The 10,275-nt window shown below is 51.6% G+C and overlaps 1 protein-coding gene across 2 annotated transcripts in view; it reads left to right on the top strand.

The window, feature by feature from the left end:
• Positions 1 to 6,271: 6,271 nt before the first annotated feature.
• The window catches only part of ADAMTSL4 (ADAMTS like 4), a 199,407-nt gene continuing 195,403 nt past the window's right edge, over positions 6,272 to 10,275 (top strand). Inside the window, exon 1 of one of the 2 annotated variants that reach the window (XM_066609239.1) lies at positions 6,272 to 6,910. The gene's annotated coding sequence lies outside the window, so the exon portion shown is untranslated. The remainder of the gene's footprint in view (positions 6,911 to 10,275) is intronic. The other variant, XM_066609238.1, reaches the window with a different exon arrangement.

Below are 10,275 nucleotides of genomic sequence, written 5' to 3'. Positions count from 1 at the left end.
TGTCATCCCATTGCTTCTAGTCTTTCCTTGTGCTGTGTGTTGCACAGCTGCGGCGCTTGAGAGGTTAACAGTAATAAAATCACTGCTTGCCTGTAAATGTATCAGTCTGTCCTGTCATGTGGTCTGAGTGAGGTTATAAATGTGAGTGCCTGAGAGGAGGAAAGGGTCTTTCATCTTGTCTACCTGATTGTGCCAACACAGAACCACATGGAAGCACCTTCAGCTTCCATGTAGGTGAAGATGGAGGAAGGGGAGCGACATCCAGTAGCGAGTGAAGTCTGGATGTGAGTGCAGAGAGTCCCAAGATCCTAGAGAGAGCATCTTCTAATAGTTCTATATAGAGGAACCCAACGTACAGGTACAAGTTCACACTACAGGCTTTTCCTGTGCCACAGTCAGGATCACTGCACAGAGGTACGCTACTGAGTTACACCCACGCGCCTGCTGTGCGGGGTGTGTATTGTCTAAGCCTTCCTGTCAATAATGGTCTCCCGGAGTGTCTGTAGAGTGACCCCTACCCCCTTCCTCCTCCAGAGTACTCCCAGTCAAGGTGCGGAGCCATACACATAACGTGGACAAGAGAATTGTACCTGCATCGTTTGGATACCTGTGTTGTAAAAGTTTATCCTTTAAGTAAAAGTTATACCGGGCCCTAACCGTTCCTGGGGACCCGAGGTACTACACACCAGTCTCTGTGTTCTTATCTCCGCCTCATAGCATACTGGTGTGTGGGAACGGTGGCGTCGCAAGTAATTTGTACTATTACCACCATCAACCCGTTTATTGGCATTCCCTATCCTAGGGGTGATGAAGGTGGTCTACAATCCCGCTCTGGCCTTGGCTGCGTGTCATCCCTCCGGGACCAGAGCCTGGTAAGTGCCGCCGTCAGAAGCCAACACTTATCCCTCCCAGCTCTGCACTGTCTGACAAACTGGGGCCGATGACTAAGAAGGCAATATGGCTGACACTTAAGAAAATGTCATAGTACATGATGTCTGGGGGAGGAGAGGTCCGCCTGTGTGTAGAGGCGCGTGATATTAGTGTCTGGCACCAAAGTGTAAGGTACATAGCGGTCAGTGAGGTGGCTGATGTACCAGGACCCAGTAGTGGGGCAGTGTAATTGGGACTACAGAGGGGGGCACTACTAAGTGGGGCCACAGAGGAGGGCGCTATAACTTAGTGGGGCCACAGAGGGGGGCACTATAACTTAGTGGGGCCACAGAGGGGGGCACTATAACTTAGTGGGGCCACAGAGGGGGGCACTACTAATTGGGGCCACAGAGGGGTGGCATTACTAAGTGGGGCCACAGAGGAGGGCTCTATAACTTAGTGGGGCCACAGAGGGGGGCACTATAACTTAGTGGGGCCACAGAGGGGGGCACTATAACTTAGTGGGGCCACAGAGGGGGGCACTACTAATTGGGACCACAGAGGGTTGGCACTACTAAGTGAGGCCATATAGGGGGGCACTACTAAGTGGGGCCACAGAGGAGGGCACTATAACTCAGTGGTCATTCTTGCAGATGAGTCCGCATGTAATGTACATGATGTGTTTTGTGCCCAGTTTCCATGGGTACAACATGGGCACAGCCGTCTGAATGCGGTATTATATTAGTGCCAACAATGCGGGGGAACATATTATCATTTCTGCGCCAAAGTTCTGCTGTTAAAAAGTTGCAGTTTTGGCGCAAATGACATTTTGCACTAAAAATTGTGACTTTTTACAGTTTTACATCAGCCTTTCCACTTTTGTAAGAAGCAAATCGGGCAGGGCTGCTGCGGCGCTTCACATCGATGCCAGGGGTAACTACTAGCTGGCATCTATGCCGTAGCTGATGTATACCTCTTTACACCGTATACATTAATAAGCGCGCCTCCTACTATATTAGGTGAATCTTCTCATGGTGGGCTTCATAAATCAGCCCCCGTGGGTGAAGGCAGAGCCATGGAGTGCCCCCTATAAACAGTGCCAGCCAGGGATTACTGACGTACATAGTGCCAGTCACAGAGTTCCCTTATAAAGAGTGCCAGCATCATAAGGAGTGGCACCATGAGTACGCCCATAACATTAGGCAATGCCCCAGCCAGGGAGGGTCCCCCTAAGGGGTGCGACCTTCAGAGTGCCAGCCAATTACTGTTTATAGTGCAGTCTGTGGCACAGATGGGTGCCAGCTTTCGCCGCGTTATGCAGCAAGGTCCCATAGACTTCTACAGAAGCTGGAAAAAAGGGAGGGGAGGAGTCACCCTGCAACGCCGGGCAAAGAAGACCGCTCGCCCTAATAGGGCAATAATTGTCATTTTGAGCATTTTATTTCGATTGCGGGGGTGCATCGGAGACGTAGAGCGCAGCAGAGGAAGGGTTCACAGAGGGAGCGGCTGGTTGCCATGCTAACAGGACGCCACCTACAGGCGTCCTGTACTACCACTGCCTATTATGAGAAGTCCTGCAATGCCTTATCATAGCGATCATCAGTGCTGTGATGTGAGTCCCCCAGAGGGACACAAATGGTGTAAAAAATAAGGTAAAAAAACTGAAAAAAATGTGAAAAAAAACTATTTTTGTGCTTTTTCCCATATTAGCATAAAATTTTTTTTTAAAAATAAAATCCCACATATTTGGTATCAACGTATCCGTAGCGACATGCAGAAAAAGCTGAATAAGCCCCCACAGAGCTCCGTCCATGGAAATATAAAAAAAGTTACTTTGAATGTAGCGATATAGAAAAAAAAAATAATTTCCAAAAAAAGGGTGAATTGCGCGCTCCCAATGCCCGGTCACACACGCGGGATCCTCCCTTTCCGAGGAATAGAATGGCTATTTAAATCCTAATAATGGCGGCTGCCTTCGCTTTCCTGCGCTATCCGCTGGGTCACACCCCCCTTCATTATTTGAACCTGCCATAGGAATTGCGTGCGAGAAACACGCTCACGAGAATGAAGCCATTGAAATCCATGGGTTTGCTTCGTCATGTTTTGCGGGCGTGAGTTTCACATTCGCAAAAACGTACGCAAGGCTCCCTGCGATCTTACCGCGGAAGGGCTGTAGAGCAGTGGTCCCCAACCTTTTTGGCACCAAGGACCGCCTTCAAGCAAGACCATTTTTACAAGGCCCGGCAGGGTGGGGTGGGACATGGGCGGGGCTTTGGTTATATGGGGCGGGGTTATGAAGGGGGTTGGAGTTTAGTGCATACTTATTTAATTATGACATTTAGAATGTCCTGGCAGTACACACATAGGGCAGTATAATATACCCCCGCCCCCCCCCCCCGCCCCCTGCACACACATAGGGCAGCATATAATTTATCTCCCCCCAGCACACACATAGGGCAGCAAAAATTTATCTCCTCCCCCCAGTAATTAGCAGCCCCCCCACAGTAATTAGCAGCCCCCCCCCCAGTAATTAGCACCCCCCAGTAACTAGCAGCCCCCCCAGTAGTAAGCATCCCCTCCCCAGTAGTAAGCAGCGCCCCGCCAGTAATAGGCAGCACTCCCCCAGTAATAGGTAGCTCCCCCCAGTAATAGGTAGCCCCTCACCCCCAGTAATAGGCAGCCCCCCTCCCCCAGTAATAGGCAGCTTCCCCCCAGTAATAGGCAGCCCCCTTCACAGTAATAACCAGTCCCCTCCACAGTAATAACCAGCCCCCCCAGTAATAAGCAGCCCCCACCCCTCAGTAATAAGCTCCCCACCCCAGTAATAGGCAGCCACCACCCCTCAGAAATAAACAGCCCCCCCTGGTAATAAACAGCCCCCCCCCATCCAACCCATATACTTACCTCCTCCCTGCTGTCAGCGTCACTCCCTGTCTGCTTGCCCTGAGCCCGGCGCACACTGTAGTCACAGTGTGTAGCCCGGCACACTTCCTCCCCGAGTCCTCTCCTGCGGAACTAATGAGCAGGGGACTCGGGGAGGAGCACCCTGGCTGCACACTGACGTCAGTGTGCGCCGGGATCATGGCAACAGCGCGATTACCAGCGGGGAGCTGCGGCACCCCAGCTGGTAATCGCTTCAGTGGTGAGCGGCGTTGGCACGTGTTTAGAACAAAAGTTCCCCGCGGTGTCGCGGACCGGCGCTAAACCCCTAACTGCCCGGCCCTGGTCCGCGGACCTGTGGTTGGGGACCCCTGCTGTAGAGGACCCCCAAATATCAGTCAGGGGATTTAAATGCTGCTGTCAGAATTGATGATGACATTTAAAGGGTTAATAGCCGTGATCAGCCACGCAGCTGATTGCAGCTATTGCCCATGGGTGTCAGCTGTAATAAACAGCTGACGCCCGTGCTGTATGAAGAGACGTCGACCAGCGATCTCTTCATATATACCCCGACGCTGCATGACGTAAATGTACGTCATATAGCGGGAAGGGGTTAAAAATGCCCTTTTTGGTGTTGTTTTAATTGCAACCTAACGGCCCCGTGTGAATAGAGCCTTAGATAGAGGGACATGTTTGCACAGGTTTTTGCGCACATGCGGACAAAAACACATGGGTGCACTAATATGGCCACCGCTACGGCCGGATTTGTGTATGAACTGGGGTTTTTGTGGGGTTTTTTGGACTATTTAAGCTCCATGCTAGTACCTGCGAGTTTAAAAAGAAGGGAGGCTAGGTATTTCCCCATCTTCCTCGCACGTAGGAAAGCCCCAGATAGGGAAAGTTAATTCTACGTGCAAGAAAACCACTGACATAAAAAACGGGACAAAATCACCATCATCTGAAGAAGCCCCTGGCCTTCACGCTGGCATAAAAATCGTGCAAGATTTGTGCATTGCGGGACGCACAAATATGAACGCCATTCTATTGTGCGATGTTTTCCGGCATGGCACCGCGATGCTATGTGGGAAACAAATCGCGGCATGTTCTACCTTTCTTTATGCTCCCGCAATGCAGCGTGCCTGCCTTCTGTCCCAATAAAAATGGAAGAGCGACTTACGCTTTTTTTTAGTCAGTAGCAAACATGAAGAAGTAAATCTGTAAGCTCCCGTATGTTTAAGGGCCCGTTCACATCATTGTCGGCGGTTCCGTAAAAAGCCTCCGTCGCTGATTTCTGTTACAGGGGTTTCCAGGAACATAATGCTCATGACCCATCTTCAGGATAGGTCATCAATAGTACGGAGCGGAAGCTGCTGCTCTGACCCCTGTAGTGGCCACAACATGTAACTGCAGGCGCAGCTCCTAATGACTATAATTGTTTTTACGCATTCATTTGAATGTCTCTAGGCACATGGGCTGCATGTTACTGGGACCAAAAGTCCTGAGTAAAAAAAAAAAATTGCAGTATGCCCTATTCTCGGATCCAATGCGACTTGCACCTGAGTATATTGGGATCAGGAGCAGCTTCTGCACCTTTTGTATGCATATAGCCTAAATGCACCCTAAGGCCGCAATGGATTTCGTCTGTGAGCCTGGCTGGTGACCCTGTGTACCATCCTTAACTGTACTGTGATGACGCAGGCACTGTTAATTGCATATGGGGGCCGTCAGCATGACTTCCGAGGCAAAATAGAGCATGCTGCAAATTGTTTTCCACTCGCAGAATACGCAATTTGTATCTATGAGTGTGACGGAAAAATGAAAAATGCATGACTTTCAATGTCTGCGGAATCTGCAACACAAATCCGGTTGCGTAAGACCGGCCTAGGATGGTCAGGTGATGTGGAAGCGCGCTCAGTAGTGCCTCCGAGTGCAGGCAGTGAGCAGCGCTCTTGGTGGAGGCAGGGACTGCGATTTGTGAAGTATCTCTACTTCCTAAGTACTAGCTGTGATACCGCACGGCCGGCCCAGTGGTGTAGATTTTGGCACAAAAATGCTACGTATTTAGTAGCGATCCACAGCGTCCCTGCTGCGTGTAAACGTCTCTTCTGCGTGTAAATGTCTCTGCTGCGTGTAAACGTCTCTGCTGCGTGTAAACGTCTCTGCTGTGTGTAAATGTCTCTGCTGCGTGTAAACGTCTCTGCTGCGTGTAAATGTCTCTGCTGCATGTAAACGTCTCTGCTGCGTGTAAACGCACCCTTACATATACATCAGATAGGCTTGTAGAATCAGCTGGCATTACATAGCCCCTGCAGCTCCAGGACTGGCATCAGCCAGCTGCCACCCACAGCACTGATCGATACTTTGTAACTTGTGGGGTGAGGGAGGAGCACATGGACGGCCAGGTCCTCTGCTGGGGAGGAGGGGGGCTGCACTCCAGGCAGTGGGCTGGGGGAGCAGCATGGATGCAACTGGCAGAATTAGGATTACATTCCAGAGGGGAGTGAAATTGATCAGGGAGACAGGAGAGAGGGAGGCGCCTCGGGCTCGGGGACTGCCTCACTGGAGGGAGCTGGGAATGTAGTAGGACTCGGGGCAGGAGGTGAGAGGAGAGCCTGCAGCCCTGCTAATGCCAGGACTGTGACCCTGCAGCCCCCGCTAATGCCAGGACTGTGACCCTGCAGCCCCCGCTAATGCCAGGACTGTGACCCTGCAGCCCCCGCTAATGCCAGGACTGTGACCCTGCAGCCCCCGCTAATGCCAGGACTGTGACCCTGCAGCCCCCGCTGATGCCAGGACTGTGACCCTGCAGCCCCCACTGATGCCAGGACTGTGACCCTGCAGCCCCCGCTGATGCCAGGACTGTGACCCTGCAGCCCCCGCTAATGCCAGGACTGTGACCCTGCAGCCCCTGCTGATGCCAGGACTGTGACCCTGCAGCCCCCGCTGATGCCAGGACTGTGACCCTGCAGCCCCCGCTGATGCCAGGACTGTGACCCTGCAGCCCCCTAATGCCAGGACTGTGACCCTGCAGCCCCCGCTGATGCCAGGACTGTGACCCCCGGGACGAGCTCTCAGCTTCCTGCGCGCGGATGCCGCAACCTTCTGTTTGTTTTGAATTACTTGCAACAAGAAGATACATTTGGGATCCTCCTGCGTGAAGGTGAGCGGCCGGCAATTGGTACAATGTTACTATGTTACAATGTTACTATATTACTATATTACAATGTTACAATGTTACTATATTACTATGTTACTATGTTACAATGTTACTATATTACTATATTACTATGTTACAATGTTACTATATTACTATGTTCACACTGGGGGGATTGTCTGGGGTGTATAGATCAGCTCCAATAGGGTAGTCTTCTGCAACTACTACTCCCAGCATCCGCAGGGTTGGGATCGGTCTCAGGAAAGTAACAAATCTGATCATTTTTTTAGATTTGCATCATTTAGTAATATCCTACAGTTTGCTTTAAAATGAACTCATTTGTGATTTTCTGTTGTTCCAAATAACTGTAAAACCGGAACCGCCAGATCTGTCACATGCTGGACGTAAATGGCGGCGAATGGAACTTATTGATCATAACATATACGTTCGGGGGTCATTATGCGCTCCTATATGCTGCATGCACTGACATTTTAGGCTGGATTTGAGCGGAAATGCGCAGCGTATTTCTGAACGGTCCCTTCGATGCAGAATGTGACTGAGTCCTGAGCATCCTGTGAAGGGAACGGAGTAGAGTTCTGCAAGCTGTGATTCTCGAGTTGTTGTGAAACTACTACTCCCAGCATGTCCAGAGTATTGAGCTCGGAGGTAACAATTGTGATCACTTGATAGATGGATTATTTGGTAAAAGCCTCCTGAGTGAGGGCTCATTCACATTGGCGCCATGATATTCCGTTATTCTGCTCCATCCTAGAAGATGCATAACAGTAAAACTGGAAACGCTGATCTGGCACCTGCTGGACCCGAACGGCGTCGGACGCAAGCCATTGACTATAATGGATAAGTCCGAGTGACGGTGTGAGCTCCAGTATTTTCCCAGATGTAGTAGTGCTGCATGCAGCGCCATTTCATCCTGGAATTTAGTGGAACTCTGTGACAGGGGCTCCAAATAGTGTAAAACCTCTACTGCAGAAGTGAATGGGTGCTTAGCAATAGCTGAGCCTCCTGTAGACTGAGGGGAGCAGAGCTCTTCAAGCTGTGACTCCAGCTGTTGTGAAAGTACTACTCCCAGCATCTCTAGAGGGTTGACTCGTAGGTAACAATTCAGATCATTTAGTAACATCCAAGTGTCCTGTAAATGGAATGGAGTAAGGGCTCGCTCATATCAAAGTAAGGGCTCGCTCACATCGGAGTAAGGGCTCGCTCACATCAGGGTAAGGGCTCGCTCACATCAGGGTAAGGGCTCGCTCACATCAGAGTAAGGGCTCGCTCACATCGGGGTAAGGGCTCGCTCACATCGGAGTAAGGGCTCGCTCACATCAGAGTAAGGGCTCGCTCACATTGGAGTAAGGGCTCACTCACATCAGGGTAAGGGCTCGCTCACATTGAGTAAGGGCTCGCTCACATAAAAGTAAGGTCTCGCTCACATCAGTGTAAGGGCTCGCTCACATCGGGGTAAGGGCTCGCTCACATCAGAGTAAGGGCTCGCTCACATCGGAGTAAGGGCTCGCTCACATCGGAGTAAGGGCTCTCTCACATCGGAGGAAGGGCTCTCACATTGAAGGAAGGGCTCTCTCACATCAGAGTAAGGGCTCTCTCACATCAGAGTAAGGGCTCGCTCACATCAAAGTAAGGGCTCGCTCACATCAAAGTAAGGGCTCACTCACATCAAAGTAAGGGCTCGCTCACATCGGAGTAAGGGCTCGCTCACATCGAGTAAGGGCTCGCTCACATCAAAGTAAGGGCTCGCTTACATCGGAGTAAGGGCTCGCTCACATCGGGGTAAGGGCTCGCTCACATCGGGGTAAGGGCTCGCTCACATCGGAGTAAGGGCTCGCTCACATCGAGTAAGGGCTCGCTCACATAAAAGTAAGGGCTCGCTCACATCGGAGTAAGGGCTCGCTCACATCAGGGTAAGGGCTCGCTCACATCAGGGTAAGGGCTCGCTCACATCGGGGTAAGGGCTCGCTCACATCGGGGTAAGGGCTCGCTCACATCAGGGTAAGGGCTCGCTCACATCGGGGTAAGGGCTCGCTCACATCGGGGTAAGGGCTCGCTCACATCGGAGTAATGGCTTGCTCACATCGGAGTAAGGGCTCGCTCACATCAGAGTAAGGGCTCGCTCACATCGGGGTAAGGGCTCGCTCACATCGGGGTAAGGGCTCGCTCACATCGGGGTAAGGGCTCACTCACATCGGGGTAAGGGCTCGCTCACATCGGGGTAAGGGCTCGCTCACATCGGAGTAAGGGCTTGCTCACATCGGGGTAAGGGCTCGCTCACATCGGAGTAAGGGCTCGCTCACATCAGAGTAAGGGCTTGCTCACATCAGAGTAAGGGCTCGCTCACATCGGGGTAAGGGCTCGCTCACATCGGGGTAAGGGCTCGCTCACATCGGGGTAAGGGCTCGCTCACATCGGAGTAAGGGCTTGCTCACATCGGAGTAAGGACTCGCTCACATCGGAGTAAGGGCTCGCTCACATCAGAGTAAGGGCTCGCTCACATCAGAGTAAGGGCTCGCTCACATCGGAGTAAGGGCTCGCTCACATCGGAGTAATGGCTCACTCACATCGGAGTAATGGCTCGCTCACATCGGAGTAATGGCTCACTCACATCGGAGTAATGGCTCACTCACATCAGAGTAAGGGCTCGCTCACATCGGAGTAAGGGCTCGCTCACATCAGAGTAAGGGCTCGCTCACATCGGAGTAAGGGCTCGCTCACATCGGAGTAAGGGCTCGCTCACATCGGAGTAAGGGCTCGCTCACATCGTCAGCGACATATTCTGTTGTTCTGCTCCATCCTAGGAGCCGCATATTGGTACAGCTGGAAACGCTGATCCGGCACCTGCTGGACACGGACGGCGCTGGATAGAACCCATTAGCCATAATGGATAAGGCCGGGTGACGGCATGCACTGGGATAGTTTCTTGGATGCAAAGTCATTTCATCCAGGCTTTTATTGGAAGTCTGATCCGAAAATGCAGAAGCCAACGAGTCTTTAGCAATAGCTGCGCGTCCTGTAAACGGAGTGCAGGTCTTCGGGCTGTGACCCCCGGCGTGGCTGCAGGCTGACCTTGTAGGTAACAGTCGGGATCATTTGTGATAAACGGGTCATTTAAAGGGAACTGAGTAAAAGCGGACGTTTCCTCGCTGTGACTCCTCAGCGGCTGTGAAACTACAACTCCCAGCATGCCAAGAGGACCTTGGTCTCATATGTATTCATTTTGACATCTATGTCATGGGAGTAAAGCAGGGGTCTTCGAACTGTTGCCCTCCAGCTGTTGTACAACTACAACTCTCAGCATGCCTGCAGAGCATGCTGGGAGTTGTAGTTTGACCACAACTTGAAGATTT

This window comes from Eleutherodactylus coqui, chromosome 6, assembly GCF_035609145.1.
Source record: "Eleutherodactylus coqui strain aEleCoq1 chromosome 6, aEleCoq1.hap1, whole genome shotgun sequence".
NCBI classification, from domain to species: Eukaryota; Metazoa; Chordata; class Amphibia; order Anura; family Eleutherodactylidae; genus Eleutherodactylus; species Eleutherodactylus coqui.
The sequence above is the reverse complement of the archived record's forward strand: the minus strand, read 5'-3'. Positions and strand labels throughout refer to the sequence as shown.